At 41.7% G+C, this 16,763-nt stretch overlaps 1 pseudogene; it reads right to left on the reverse strand.

Annotated features, from left to right (window-relative positions):
- Positions 1-11,828: 11,828 nt before the first annotated feature.
- The window catches only part of LOC121618585, a 55,978-nt pseudogene continuing 51,043 nt past the window's right edge, over positions 11,829-16,763 (reverse strand).

The raw sequence follows: 16,763 nt of genomic DNA on the forward strand, positions 1-16,763 counted from the left end.
ATGTGCATTGTTTCCCTGCACAACTCAAAGGCACATGCAGACTTTGTTCCAAACATTTGGTGACACTTCATAACCCTGTAAAATATTAAAGTGAGACGTGTGTGTCAGCATTACAGCAGTACCAGCACAGGGTGATGCAGGGGTAAGGGCGGCCTGCCAGGTCTTCTGGAGTGTGGATCAAATAAGTTTCAGCCTAATCAGGTTCTGAATACTGCAAAACATAATGCTGCCATCAACAGCAATGCTGATAACAGACAGCTCAGTCCTGCCTTTTAAAAAGAAAGTCAGGAAGACTGGTCACAGGCAAGTAACAAACTGACAAACGCACTAAAAGCACTCTTCAGTCTGGGTCGCTACCACACTGGTTGGCCAACGATTCAGCGAATACTGAATGAGATCCTGCTGCTGATATAATGTGGAGGCAGGTGAGTCTTGATTGCCTGATAGAGCCCAGCTGTGCTCAATAGGAGAGCAGACTGACCACGCCCTGCAGTGACACAAACTCAGACTAGACTAGACAGACAGGAGACGAGAGGAAGGAAAACACTGGAGCATTCAAAGGGAAAAGGAGCAGAGACTACAGAGCTGTCTCCTTCTGAAGTTCTCCAATGATACAGCCACCGTTGGACAAGTGTCACAAGAACACAAACCAGAGTGCAGGGAGGTTATTACCAACTTTGTCAAACGGTGTGAACTGACCCATCTTCACATAAACAGCAGCAAGACAAAGGAGATGGTGACTACACACACGACACCAGTGACCATCATTCAGAATGCCACCAAAGTGGCCTGTTACCACTCCAACAACATTGCCAAGGTCACACCACATCTCTGCCGGGACAACTGTGGACAAGCCAGTCACGTTTTTGTTCACGGTTGTTTGGATTTATGAAATTCTGTTTTCTTAGGCCTCCCTATGATCCTGTTCAAACATCTACAACTGATTCAAACCCTGCAGCCACAACCTCACCAAAACATATCACTACCATGCTAAAACTCTCTAACAGCTGCTTATAAGCTATTCAATTGATTTTGTGTTATTACTAATCACTTTCAAATTGCTTCACTGCCTCATTCCAAACTACTACAATCAGAGTTTCACACAGGTTATGTTCCTAACAGGCTGTGGCGTTTTGCTGACTCTCTCTCCTCATACCAGTGACTAAAGCCTACACCGATGCTTCATATACTGTAATTCCCATACCCCAGACTCCAGAATAGAAAGTTTTACTGTATTTTAACCTCACCTAGAGCATTAAATGTCAGTTTATTTACTATTCCTTTTATTAACCTCTCTTTGATTGGTCTCAAATCTTACTGCAATGTTTTTAATGTTCCCATTTGTTATACATTATATTGTATTTTCTCCTTTTACTGAGTCGTCCTTTAGTGCTAACTGTGGCCACTACACAAACACTGTTGCATAGCTCAGTGTTGTCCCTCTGGCCTTGAGTATCATGGTGGTGGCTGGTAGATCTGGCACTGGGATCATCTCTATGGTGGCGAACAGACTTCCTTTCTGCTCAAAAAAACATGTTTACTCTTTGAGTAAGTTAAGTAAGAATAGAGGAAATCAATCAAACTTTGTTTTACGCCGTTCTTGATAGTGTAAGATGCAGTCAGCTGGATTAGGTACATCTGCATGTTCATGTTCAGTCATCAAAATAATGTAACATTATGAAAAGCAATACCAAAACTGTAGAAAATATATATCTGCTCTATAGAGCAACTACTCCACAGAGAAACTGTTTATTTCTTCTTTTACTTGTTTCGCTGTGGGTTAAGGAGAAAAACACCTACACAGTGACATTGTGAACACCCACAGCCTTTCTTTTTTTCCTGCCGCCTACACACTCTCATATACATGGACCTAGGGTGGGAGAAGGTTAAGTAGAATTAAAAGCAGACGCACAAAGAGTTGGTAAAGGAAGGGACGTGACCAGCAGAGAGCTGAACCTTGGCCGCCCACTGCTGCAACACATTTATTAACATCAAGTCCTGCTGAAGGTCTCCACTCATTGATTGAGCTTCATTCAAGACTCAATCAATAGCACTTGATCAAGGTGCAGCGCAGACGCGTCAAGCTGTAAATCAGATGTTTGCATGCTGAGTGGCTAACATCTCCCTCCATCCTGTCCTCTGCATCCTCTGGTGCGATGCTGTTGTTTTTCCCTCCGTGTGTGAGAATAAAGAGGACAGAAAAGCAACAGAGCAAAACCAATTTCCAACATAGTCTATCACCATTGCCTCTCGCTCTGTTAACAGCAGGAAAATGTGAGGAAGGAGTATTAGAATCAAAAATCTCCCAGAGATGATTCGATATGTTTCATACATTTACTAGCCACTAAAAAAGAAGGAAGTATAGCTGAAAGTTCTCCTTCAACCTCAGCTGTAGGCGAAATGTTAATGTCATGTAGCATGGTGTACTGTGCACACAGGTGTAGGTGGAAGGTGAATGCATAAACACAGCATCATCACTGGCCACATTCTTCCACTTCGGTGCCTCTACACAATAAAAATCACTAGTGTTAGTGCAGTACTGGCCAAATTAGACTGGGTTTGGGTGCTTTGACCCAGCGTCAGTGTTTTTATATTATTATTGTCAAAAATATGGCTATTTTGACCCATTTGTCAACACGCTTAAATTCTACCTTAAGACTGTCACATGTGCACTGTTAGTTTGTCCAAAACCATGTGCATTTTACAACCATGTCTTATTTCAGTTTATGCATGTGATTCACCATATAATATGCAATACTAACTAGGTAAAAGTTAGGTTAAAAAGAAAACAAAACATTGTGTACACACACACACACACACATACATACATATATATATATATATAACCTGAGATATGATGGAACTATCATAATATATATTAATAGTATATATATTGATATTTGCACGTTTGGACTGATACTGTATGTTGGTTTTGACATTTATTGTCATTTGATCAGCATTTCACTCACGCTGGTCTTAAACTGGTAACATCTGTCACATATGGTCGCTATAATGATGGGTAGTTGTTGTTGCTGTGTTTTATGGTGTCACAAGCCATGAAGGTTGGAATTCCACACTGTAAGGGGCCTATAAAAGCTGTAGATTCATTACGATAGCATACGTGTACATATAAAACATGTGAAATTCTGTAATTATTGTTAGTCATATACACCTTGAAATAATACAAAATGCCCCCCAGAAGCTTCATTGTCACTGCCAGGTGTCAAATCATCATCAAAGTGCGCCCCGTAGCACACAAAATCCAGGAGGCTGAGAGGCACTTGGACACCACCATCAGTGCTCCCTATTCTGCTGACGGTGCCACATCTCCAGCAACACCTGCTCCAGCTGCTGCTGCTGTTCCTGCTCCGGTCACCGTGCCTGAGGACCACTGGCTCCATCTTGGGGCTAATCCAAAACCCCCAGTCAGCTCTGATCCATCACATCATCACATCTGGAGCCCTGGGTTGTGGTTGGCATTGCTATCACAGGACGTGCACAAATAATGATAATCTGCAACTGAGTTCACTTAACTTTAGCAGCACTGATTAACATTCAGTGATACTTCAGTCAAAGCCTCTGTCCTACTGCAACTACAATAAATTAACAGCTACAGGTACAAGCACCACAATAACAAGCATAAAACAACAGCAAGCAAGCAAGCATGTGGCGTGTGTCTGTGTATGTGTGTGTGAGCGGGAGGAGAGACGGAGAAAAGGCTCGGATGGCTGCTGGGAAACACTGAAAATCCACCCTCAAGCTCCACAGACTCCAGTGAACTGCCATCAGCCTCTTTGGCCAGATCTGGGTCCTCCTCGTGGAAAAAACTTTTTAGCAGACTCATCATCGGAATCATTGGGATTGGATTAAAAGCTGCATCACTGGCTGAGTCATTCTGTCACAATGAGAGTGGAAACAGACAACAAAAACCCAGAAAGCAACAAAACGTGACAGGACTGTGACAGGACCGTAACCAATGGTTTGAATAAGTGATTACAAATGCTGGAGAGTCTCTGAAATCTACGTTTGATTTTGTAGGACCGGCTTCAGGATGATCTCTGCTCAGGTGGGTCGTCTTGATGGTCCAGGCCCACCCTGAGAGGTGGATGTCATGCTGGAGTCAGATGTATCTGGAAAATAAAATAAGTTAATACATATATTGTCTTGTTTCATTTATTCACATACCAATGATTTCAAGTTGTCATGTAGCATAAACCAGGAAAAAGGCATATGGTGGGTCACAGGTTAGGGATAGATTCAAGTGTTTTTAAAATATTTAATGTGGCATCAAATGAAGCCATCATCTTAATGAAATTCCTTTTTAGGATTTAAAATTTGGATTGGTGGTTACTGTTGTGTCAGCATTGTCTGGTGCTGGTGGGATGTTGCCTGGCTGTCCAGTGGAACATCAGACTGCACCCCTCCAATGAGTTCATCTGTGTCTGTTGCTTTGACAGTTTCCTGGCCCGCTCCTGTGGCTTTAATGGTATGCCTGTCAAAAGACAGTCATTTTTTGGCATTTGGCAAAAATTTTAATGCACTTCTGACTTCTGTACGTACAGCTTTAATTGCACCGGTGATCTCTTGCCAAGCTTTGTGCTCTTCTCAACCTGTGATCTTACTGCTAAATGACACTATTTTTCTTAATTAAACTTCATTAAGTAAAGTCTCTGCAGGAGATTTTTTTTTTTTTTTTTTTTTTTTTTTTTTTTTTTTTTGCTGCCCTCTGGTGGCATTTTCCTTTCCTTTTTCTTGCCTAATTCCCTTACATGGGTTTATTGGGGCGTTTCCCTCATCTTAATTGAAAATTGCCTGATAAATGGCCCCATCATCAAATATTATTCAACAACATACATAGAGTTGGCTGTCAGCACATTTGTCATGATCCCACAAAGGATTTTCTTACTTTGCTCTTATTGGTTTGCACAAGAACAAATGTAAGAGAAAAATAAGAAAATGTTCATGCGTGAGGTCCATTGTGTCAAAGCGTCTGCAGTTTGCACAACTCCCAACCACCACAACCTCATCCCTACAACTTCTGTGCAGAACAAAACAGAGCACCTCCTGGATTGAAGAAACATTGCCAGCAAATGTAATCCAGCCAGCAATTCCGTTTCCTCCCAAATGAACTTGGTAAAAGCAGTTTAATGAAATTAAAGTATAAATAGCAGATTAAATTCAGTTCTTCACACAGGAGATTCGGCTGTCTGTCACTGATGAACATGCCTCAACCACTGATTCCATTCATTCAACTGCTTCCATCTAATCTGAATTGTGTTGTGCCGCCACAATTTCAGCTTCAAAACCTTATGCACAAACTCAAAATATGTAAATTAAATTCAGTCTGATGACATTCACATTCAAGCCTTCATATACAATTTGGAAGCTGTAAATTGTATGTGATGGCTTGAATCTAATTTTCAGTGTTAGATTTTCCGTACGCCACATTATAATTTTAATACCTGACAGAACAAATGTCTGCTTATAGTACGTGATTAACCATCACTATGTTAAAGTCCACTTAATGAAATTACAATTTATCTGAGACCTTAACGATTACAATATCTTAACTAATGCTTCTCAAACTCCTGACAGAGAGCTCGGGGACTGCTGTGCATGACTAAATCCATCCACAGTCCACATATCTTTTCATAACTTAACTCATCTACTTGGTGCAACTCCCCCGTGGTTAGCTGAGCAGTCAATCAATATGTGGGCAGTAGCACTCCGAAGCCGGAGTATAGAAAAATTACATCTAAAAATAATAGCTGGAAGAGCAGTGCAGGCAGCTGAGCATAAATCAAATGGCTTTTTCCTTCAGATGTGTGAAGACGAGGCTCGGGGAACGGATGTGTTATCGTCAGGCCATGGACAGCACATCCTCACAGAAAAAAAATGCAGCACTTGCGGAGGGTCAGCGGTGCTGCGGCGGAGCCCTGAGGCCTGTCAGGATGTTTCCATCACTGGGGAGGCAGGCAGGGAGGGAAGGGGGGAGGCGGGTGGTGGAGAACCAAGCGCTACGAAGACTCCAGGCTGCCTCGTCAACAGCGCAGTTTAAAGCTAACATTAGCCCTGCGTGCCATCAACTCGACTGGCAACTGTTGTCAGAGAGCATTACAGCATCCTGAAGCAGCCGCTGGACAGCATCAGTCACAAGGACAGTTTGGGATTAGAAGGGCCTGGTTTGCATTTTAAAGACACCCAAAACGCATTTCCTAAGTGCTGCGTTGGGTTTTTCAAGCTTTCGAATTCAGGACATTCTGCGCTGGTGTTGGATTAAAACAGAGATCCACCCCTCCTAATACCAAAACTTATTCCGCTATTAATTTCACAATAATTGTAATAATATAGTTTTTTTTTTATTTCATTAGTTCCCTATCTAACAGTTACAGTGGTCATTGATCAAGAGAAAAAGAATTCAAGTTAGTTAAGATCGGATGACACAGCAGCAGTCCTTGAACTTCTTTGGTTTTTAATGCTATTACTATTACTTGTTTATTTTTCAAAATGATTTTTATTTCAAGAACACTCATCTCAGACCCCCACTTGGCGCTGCAAGAGAGCAAAACTGCCTGGAGCAGCTGAATAAATAAAACACTGCTTAAAAGGCAAAAATGAGCTGCGAGCAAAAACCAGGAGCTGGTCTGAGCAGATACTCACTCAAGTCTGTGGATGTTTATTGACAGCAAAATTATTAGTCACCCATGAAACAAACCAAGGCTTTAATCGGTCACAAGATCCCACACAGACAGATTTGGAGGAGCATAATAAGTATTAAATCCAGATTTCTTGTGCAGACAGTTGAAATTGAAGTTAGTGAGAGGTTGGTTCTCAACTGTGTTACACTCACAATTATGCTCTCTGGCAGTATTATTTATTACTCAGTATGGCAACATTCACACTTTCTCAGAAAATAAAGCCCCAAAACAGAAATCAAGTTTTTATTGATTGCTTTTGGCAGGTCAGCCTGGATTTGAGAACATGAGCCAGTTCACTGAAATCCCAGAAACAGAGTGCGAACATGTAGTTTCTTCAGAAAGCAAAGCACATGCTATGTTTCACAGAATTGAAGTCTCACACAGCAGAGACAACTACAGAAAATACTGTGCTTCCCAAAGCTTCACTAACATGTCAGAGCTCCAACATCATGGATCAATGTGAAATTCACTGTCAGGAGAGGGCCTCATGCTTCTGTCTCGTACTGACAGTGTAGGTTCTTGCTCTTATCAAGGGGAATAAAACCATATTGATTCAGATCCGTCTTGTTTACCCACAATTTCAACTCGTCTTCCATACTGAGCTCCCCTCAGTCTGTGATTCAGGATCCTCTCTAGTTTCATGATCCTGAGCTCCTCCTCAGCCACTGAGGTATGAGCACATCTTTTTTCTTTTACAACTCAGACAGTACCCTCTCACCTATTCTTCTAATACCCTTCAAACAGAGGTGTCATAAATATGGAAGGTTTCTCCGCTCACCAGGCAAAAGGTCTTTCTTGACATGTCTGTAAATTACCCCACAAAAACCTCCAGTGTCAGGCAGAATTTTACTTCTGACCTTTCCCTGCTACAATGTAGGATAAGACTATTAAAAGGCATTTACTATATCCTGTAAAGAGAACTGCAGAGAGAGATGTATGAGTATCCTCCTGGAACATTTTTCAGCATTGAGGTGATCATTTTCAAATGTCTGGCCCTGTACAGGCTGTGCTCTCAGAGGCCTGAGGAAATATTCTGAATCTGATCTGAAGTTGTGTTTTCACACTTCCTTACACCACACGTCTCACACACAATACTGTTGTAGTACATCAAAGCAGAAGACGGGTTCATTCAGACCGTGTGTGTCTGGGTGACATGGGTCACAATGGACAGTGACTGAGTCTGGCTGTCATAGTGTCACAACAGAGCACGAGTCATGTATGGGGTCACAGAGAGCATGAACATGACAGTACTTGTCAAAAGCAATGACATGTAGCACAACAACGAGGTTGCAATTGACAGATGTGATCGAATTTAGCAGTTACCATCAGCATAATATGCCAATGACTAACTGCTACATTGGAGAACCTATATAGCCTGCAATGACCAAAGCTACCATGTGGTCAGCAAGATCTGAGAACATTTAATGGCCTGGATGTGAGAATGTAATGCAGAGGGTGCCTTGACTGGAAATAACAAGAATAACAGATACATCAATAGACGGGATGCAGGCACAGGTTGGATGACCAGAAGCCCGGAGGATGGAGGCTGAAACCGCACACTGTGCATGACTACAAACACACTCTGAAGAGGATCAGATCAGACTGTTTCATTGGGAATGTGGAGAACGGTTGCTGGAGATACTGAACACGATGTCCCACATGATTCCGCTCGCCACAAATTACTGAAATAGGAGTCAATTCTTTGTCTTCTCTCTGGATTTTCCAGGAACTGAAGGCTTTGTGGATGGCTTGGATGGAATAAGCTGGGTTTAGGGGTTGACTGCGGCAGGGTGTCCTGGAACAGCAGGTGAAGCTGTGTGTGCGCAGGAGAAGAGGTGGAGAAGAAAGAGTTGGACATTAGCTTCATACTACAACAAGAACTGAAAAAGTTCAGACGTTCATGCTCTGCAAAGGGTGAATCTTAATGACTTCGATCATCCACTGATTTTCCCTAATGCATCACTACAGGGTACATCTGTGTTTTTCAATGAAATATCGTCATAACAATGCCATTAAATGAAACACAAACATGCATGTGATAACTTTAGTGATCCTCTGACTTTTCCGTCAGGTCAAAATTTCAGTTTGACATAGTTTTTGTTTCATGACCAAGCACCTGCAAAACATTCCCATCAGTCTCAGCAGTTTTGGGTTGCTAAATGCTAATTCGCATGTCGACACACTGAATTTAGATGGTGAACACGGGAAATATCTGTTTAACATCAGCACGTTATGGCAAGCCTCACTGAGCTGCAGTGGATGCTTAGATATTACAAAAACAAGACAACTGACTGCATCTGTGCACTAATGTCACCGGCTGTTAAAAACAGTGAGGCAGCAGAAATAGTAACATAGTAGACTTTTGGACAGGTGTTAAAAGTTTGACTACAAACACTAAATACAGTGCATCTGGTGCTCGCCAAATTATTTCAGTAATAATGATTTAGAATTGAAACATATATGTTTATACACACACACACACACACACACACACACATATATACAGTATATATATTAGTTTTAGCAAGACAGAGCAGATAGAAGAACAAGATAGGACAGGAGACCAAAAGAGTGGAAGTTAAGGCTTTAAATTTTTTGTAAGCAGGATGGTCATAGAAGAAAAAAAACATAGATAGATAGATAGATAGATAGATAGATACTTTATTAATCTCCAAAGAGAAATTTACATTTCCAACAAAACACAACAAAAACAAAGAGATGCCAGAGTCAAAAAAGTACAGTTTTACAGACCCAAATCAATAAAATTAGTGATGCAGGGAGAAGCGTAGGTGCCTAATATGAGGCAAACATTATGTCTCTTTATGTAAATGTCCTGTCATGTCTAAACGAAACATTAATGTAAAAGTCATCCATGTATTCATATCATGTTAACAAATGGATGAAACCAGCAAATAGATAGATAGATAGATAGATAGATAGATAGATAGATAGATAGATAGATAGATAGACTTTATTTATCCCAAGCTGGGAAATTGCAGTGCAGCAGCATTACACACAGTGAAATAAGTGAAAAATTGTGAAATAAGACCATAAAGAACAAACTATACATAATAAAATATCAAAATAGCAAGCAATAAAAACATTATATACATAATAATAGCAAAATGGTAAACAGTAGTAATGAACAAGTATTGCACAAAAAAGAATATCTACAGCAAATGGCAGTGTGTAGAAAATAAAGTGTGCCGTGACTGTATGCCATGTCTAAAAAGTGCTTTAGTCTCAATACTTTCTGATTTACCTACCTTGTCTGTGGCTCTCAGCTGGAAGATGTGAATTTGTAAACACAGCTGAGTGATATATAGTAGTTTCATTCCTCTCCTGAAACGGCCGATGATTGAGGTTTTTCACAACCATTTAACAGGAGATAATAGTGCATTTGTTGGGGACTATTTTCCACGGCAGTTTAATCCACATTTGGTGGTCTAGTGAGTGTTTGGGGCAGCAGGACAGTGTGTGCAGCATTGAGTCGAAATCAACTACAGTGTGTGTGTTTATGGTAATGAAGGAAAATGTCACCCAGTGCAACAGTGTGGCTCCTTGATGCATTTTTAATAGTTTTTGGACAACAGTCGAGCTCTATGGCGACGGATTTATCAGGCTTTGATGCACACACAATGCTTGTTAGTAGATATTCATTGGTGGTTTGGCTCTGCAGATTTATTGGATAAATATTTCACCAGACGAGCTTTGAAGCAGCAGCAGAATACACAGTACTTGAGTGAGTGTATAGGGTGAAGCTGGGACACAAGGTTCCTGCCAGTGAGCACATTTGAGCTGCTGGGATGTTCAGGCGATGTCACCAAATGTAATGAAAATGCATAGAGAATGTGTAGTCAGTCATCATTCGCTCACTGGCCCAGTGACAGTGAGACGTTGCTGTACAATGCTTCAGCCGATCTAGCCGCTCTCCCCGCAACTTAAATAGACAATGGTAGGCTGGGAGTCACATCATCTTGACGTTTGTTGTACCTTCTGTAGATGCCAGTAGGGTACAACTCTTATCCGATGCCAGTACAGCGCTTATCCTCTGTCCCACATGGTGACCATGCAAAATCCCTCTCGCTGCAAAAGAGAGTTTTCTTGCATGGGAAATAACAAAATGTAGGAAAGAGACAAAGGCAATCTGTTTCTAGGCACAAGAAAGTGCTTGAAACAGCTTTACTTGGTAATTACTTGAAATGCTTTGATGAGACGAATAATTCATTACACTACTAGTACTACTGTGGTACTTCTCTGTGGTCTTACTTTTCAATAGTGAAAAATATGTAGATGCCATTTTCTTTATACAATGTACAAAGCTGGGCGTTTAATTATATTATAACCTAGTTAGCAATTGGATCAAGATATGACAATACAGCCTGAATCAGTGATTAATATATTCCATGTTTTCAAGCATTGTTCAGGTCGTGATAACTTGCTGTTCATAACCTGCAATACCATCCCTATACATGCACATGAATGTAAACATCTCTAAATAAGTCCGTGGCATAGCTTGAATGTGATCAAATGAGACTCCCTCGAAAAAGAGATTGTGGCACCTTCCCGAAGAAATATGATGGAAAGCAGCTGTCACAATTTATTTTGCCATAGCTAGACTTCCAAACTATTCAATCTGCAGTGCAGGAGGAGGATGGGTTTCGGAGAGTCTGACTTTTTTCACCTGTGAATACCTGAATGCTGTTAAAGCACAATTTTAAACTGTTTAACACCAACACGAAGAAGACAAATAAATCCCTGAAAAAACAGCCACTCTCTCTCTGGTGCACACTTCAGGTACCTGTCATGGTCTGCATTACTCTCTGGGCGTCCTCAGCCGTGACAAGTGCCGGATCTCTTGTATCTGTTCGTGGGGCTCCAGGTATGATTACTGTTCCTGCAGAGAAGGAGGGAGGACAAAGTGAAACGTGACATAAAATTGAATACAGGGATGTGTGAGTGAATTTTATAGTCAACCTAACTCTTGTACTCTCTGCACGGTTGGTTGTCTTCTTTGGCCCAGCAGACTTTACCAACTGCATACAAACAAACACACACACACCCCACACAAAAATGCAATATGTGTCATATAAAGAATGGCAGCTGCTGTGAGCACGTATGAGTCTTTCTTTAACTGCTCTCAAAAATAACAGACATGGCACTTTGATAGTCGATAGCCTGCAGGGAGTCTTGATCCAGCTTGTAGCCACCGTCCATCTGTATCTGCTTGGTCTTCAGCTCAGCCTGGGCGCTCTTCAGAGTCATTTTGGGCCTGGACAAAAATGAGGAGGACAGAGACTTAAGTTAAAAACCTATGATGTGACCATTACAAGACTATTGTAATGACATACAGGTTGACTGATTAATTGACCGATTATCATTTTTGGTGGAACTTTTCTCCAACAGTGGCCGATGTCTGTGCAACCTTGCAGAAACATTCCTGTTTCAACAGGGATCTGTGGAAGAAGACAGTGGAAGCAATGGAGTGGGTGGACGAAACAAAACAGTAACAACAGCCAAGATTTATCATGACGAGATTAAAGAAGTTGGAGAAAGAAGAGTCCATCAGGTAAGTGAAAAAAAATATTCACCTCATCAAAGCTCCACATCCAGGACAAGACAAACAAATAGATGCCAAAATGGTGCAGAAGTTACAAGACATGGACATGGGGTGAGAACATAATTCATCTTGTACCCAAGTGTGACCGTACCTCATCCAGCACCTCCTCCTCCTCAGTGATCCTCATCTTTAACATGAGCACACTGACATTGTACACCTGTGTGCATGCATTAAAAAAAAGCAAGCAAAAAAAAGCAAAAAAACTGTGTCTGAAAGAGGGTTCAGATCTGTCTTCAGCTGTAGGTTCAGGGGGCAGGACAGAGAAGAAAATTAAAGACAAAGAGCACATTCCTGTATGTACACCCGCCTGTGTCATTTGTTTGTCATGATGCATTTTTAAGCTCTTTGATGGCGTCAGTTTAACCAAAGGCTTTCAGTTATCAGTTACTTTACTGATCCATTCTCAGATATCATATGTGACACCCTCAAAATTGAAGTTGAAAATCTGCTATGCTAGCAAACTTTGCTATCTATTCAGGTAGTTAAAGTTAGCCCGGGTAAAAAAAGTTAACAGATGCCTATTTGATGGTATTATGGATCTTCAAGTCAAAACCTTCTGAAATTATGTTAATAAGCATTAAAGCACATTAAACACTGTTTGACCACAACATTGTTGGCCTTACCATAATAAATTCTTTCCATCTCCCTGCCGCTTCCACTGGTGATCACTGAACCGGTCTCAACAAAAGAAAGGAAAACAATTCACACACAAGATTAAACTGGGATTTCATCACCTGTTCATCAATTACGTCATTGATGATGAAAAATCCTCACCTTTATGTGTAGGTTTATGAGTTGTGATTATGCAAATTCAAGTCAACCTGCAATTCACGCGTGGTCTGGCCGGCCGCACCTCCTGCTCTCCGTAGAAAATGAACAGGATCCGTCCATTCGGCATCCGTCAACAGAGCCAGTGTGCCCGGACCTCAACACATGTTCAGACCATTAATACACAACCTCTCAAAACGCAGCACGATCAGCTGTAGGTGTCACAATCTGCCGACGTTGCAGCGGCTTTATGTGCTCACTGGGATGGTGATTTCCAAGTAGAGTGAGCGCGAGTGAAGGGCTATAGGGAGTGAGAGCAAAAGACGGCAAGGAAAAATCATTGAGGATGCAGCAGTTTGTCAACTCTCCACAAGCATGCCTTTAATTGCTGAGTAGCAGCATTTGTGCCGAGCTCTCCGGAGGCGAGCACTGAGTTTTAAGATGTTAATGTGAGGTGATTGAGTGGTTCAGCAAGCATAACTCTGCCTGGGGGTGTCTTCCTCCCCCCGACTATCCCCTCTTCAAACCTCTGTGGGGTAATTTGGAGCGGGGAAAAGAGGCTGTGCTGCTCATTACTGCTGCCTTGCCCGTTGGCCCCCGTGGACACAGTGGCCATAGCTCAGCACCCCTGCCAAAAACAGAGGAAAAGAATAAGGATGAGAGATATTGACGGTCTATCAGTGAGAGCCTAATGTAGGCCCAAAGAGGAAAACAGCTCAGCCTCGGAAAATGTGCCACTGCAGCTTTGGCCTCTCTCAGCCGGCGTTCATCCTTTAGCGTTCGTGGTAGATTTTTGCTCTCCAAAAGACAAACAATAAAAAAACTAGTTTACTAGAGTAACACTCGTCATTTTAACAGATTGAGTACGGGAAACAGACATCAGTGGACAAAGTCAAAACTGACAGCACAGCAATTTATCCTCAAAGTCAAAGTTGCTAAATATACCTAGCTGTATGAGAAGTAAGAAAAACGACTGCATCAGTCAACGAAATCTCTCACTTTAAAGGAGATAATGGCACACCCACCACCTGCGTGGGCATGTAGAGACTGTGCTTGATTGACATCTCCCTCACTATCCTTATAGTACATTCAGAGAGGTAGCTGTGTGCACATCCCTTCCCATATTCAGACTCAATGAAGGACAAAAGAAACGTGTCCCCAAACTACACTTTATACTCGTTGGGGACATACTAATTTTTGAACGTTGACACATGCTGAAGTTCCCTGAAGTGGGGTGCATAAATATTGCCTCATATCAGGCGGGGGGTATCAGGAGGGGTGTGGGGACAGGATGGTGCCTGATGGGCCTGATCACCACTACATCCTCTGCCGAGTAAAAAGTTGCTCATCAGACTCAATTGAACAGGCCCCTCTCCTGTCAAATTAGTGGATAAATAAATACTACAACGAAAACCTCTTCATCAACCAGACTCACAAATCCCCAAGCAGGCCACATGGCTATATGGTTGCAACCATGGTTAATTCCAGCTGGCAACTTTTGTTTTGCCCCCAAAAAACAGTCATTTAAAAAAAAAAATCCTCTGGACATTTAAAGATAAATCACAGCGTTAATGTTATCTAATGTTTTAGCTTCCTCTTAAGCAAAACCCAGGCAGTGAACCGTTTGAGTTTGCAATGATAACTGTGTGAACCACCTCATTCTGGCTTGAACGAGGAAACGGTGCCTGTTCCACTAACCACGTCACAGCAACACCTGTAACCATGGTAACTGTGCTCAAAAAAGATGGCCAAAAATGCTTAGAAGACATAAGAATTACATGACAAAAATTTCACTCATGAAAATTAAAATGTTTTTTTTTTTGTGTAAAAACTTTAAATAAATAAATACTACTGTGATAGAAACTACATATTATTGTCAAAAGACTGGAACTAAATCAGGTGCCAAAATTAACACTGATACTCACAAGAACATATAAAAGTCATAAAAACATTGCTCCATTCTGCTACTAGTGGTCAAAAAAGGCATGACCCAGGGTACCTTTAAATTCCTATATTTTACATTTGTTTCTGTACTATTACATCAAATTTGTTAATGATGATATTATATTAAATCAGCTGTGTTGGAAATGGAGGCGCAAGTCTTTCAAACTAAAAAAACTTTCCAAATGACTCCTTTAAGTTTTTCCAGACGCCCCATCGGCAGAGCACAACTTTCTCCTGGAAATGTAAGTTTCTATACAACCAATTTGCAACAGCAAACACATTTTGAAGGAGACATACTGCTGCCCAGATTATGTTTTCTGTCAACATAATGAGGAAATGTACCATAACTAACGTTTCTGGCGAGTCTAAAAAATGTCGACACTGAAATTAACAGTCAAATGTTCCCTGTCAATGTATTTCATTTGTTTTCCACCCAATTATCCAACGTTACAATACAATATCTCCTCACAGAGACGAGATCATTATGAGATTCAGGCACTGAGGCCAGGCCCTGGTAGCACGTGGTTAAAGTTAGGGAAAGATAGTGGTCTGACTTAATACAAACAAGTTTACAGTGCAAGGAACACAACATGTTAATTAACATGAACCCCAGAACCCACCTCTCTGTGACACAGCCGTGGAACATGAAAGTAGTGCTTCATTCATTTATTCAGAAACACAAAAAATAGGTAGGTTGAAGTTACATCCACCCTAACCTCCCTCAGCGAGGTGGTGTGGCAGTGTCACACTACTCCTGCCATTGCTTGTGCCGGACAAGAGTCGATGTTAACACACTCACGATCACTTGTTGGTTTTGAGCGAATGCTGGTTGTTAAAGGTTTTGAACCACTGATGAGGTTCAGTCACGTGGTTTCTGTAGTGATCTTAATAATGTGATATAATCCACTGTTTCTCAAGCCTGGTCCTGGAGTACCACTGCCCTGCATGTTTTAGATGTATCCCTGCTCCAGCACACCTGATTCAAATGAATGGCTCGTTATCAGGCCTCAGCAGAGCCCAGTAACGAGCTGAGCATCTGAATCAGGTGTGTTGGAGCACGGAAACATCTAAAACATGCAGGGCAGTGGTACTCCAGGACCAGGATTGAGAAACACTGATATAATCTGTCACAACTGACCATGATGATTGTAAAATAGCTTCTTAGTGCAGAGTTTTGGTCTTCTCTGAATGAATGAAGTACTCTGCTTCACTGGAGAAGGACCTTATTATAAAGTGGGTCAGGGCGCCACATCACAGGCCTTGTCCTGCTGCTCCAGAGCTGCGACATCCTCTTCCTCCTTCTTGATGTTGATCTCCTCCATGAATATGGTTCTGGGCTGCTGTTGCTGGCGCTCAGGGATGGGAATCGTGGCCTGCTGGGAGGAATCCTCAGCCACATCACAGGCATTGTCCTGCATGCAGGGCAGTGGTACTCCAGGACCAGGATTGAGAAACACTGATATAATCTGTCACAACTGACCATGATGATTGTAAAATAGCTTCTTAGTGCAGAATTTTGGTCTTCTCTGAATGAATGAAGTACTCTGCTTCACTGGAGAAGGACCTTATTTTAAAGTGGGTCAGGGCCGTGCTTGTTAACTGAATGCTATCTCCATACATAATAGTCTTAAACACTGATGGATAAAATATATCCAAGATAAATGAGGTAGGGAGCAGCAGGTCTGACAGATGGGGATACTTTGTCACCAGTGTAGAGTTTAGCCTGAGGCCTT

Source organism: Chelmon rostratus, chromosome 15 (genome assembly GCF_017976325.1).
Source record: "Chelmon rostratus isolate fCheRos1 chromosome 15, fCheRos1.pri, whole genome shotgun sequence".
Classification (NCBI taxonomy): domain Eukaryota; kingdom Metazoa; phylum Chordata; class Actinopteri; order Chaetodontiformes; family Chaetodontidae; genus Chelmon; species Chelmon rostratus.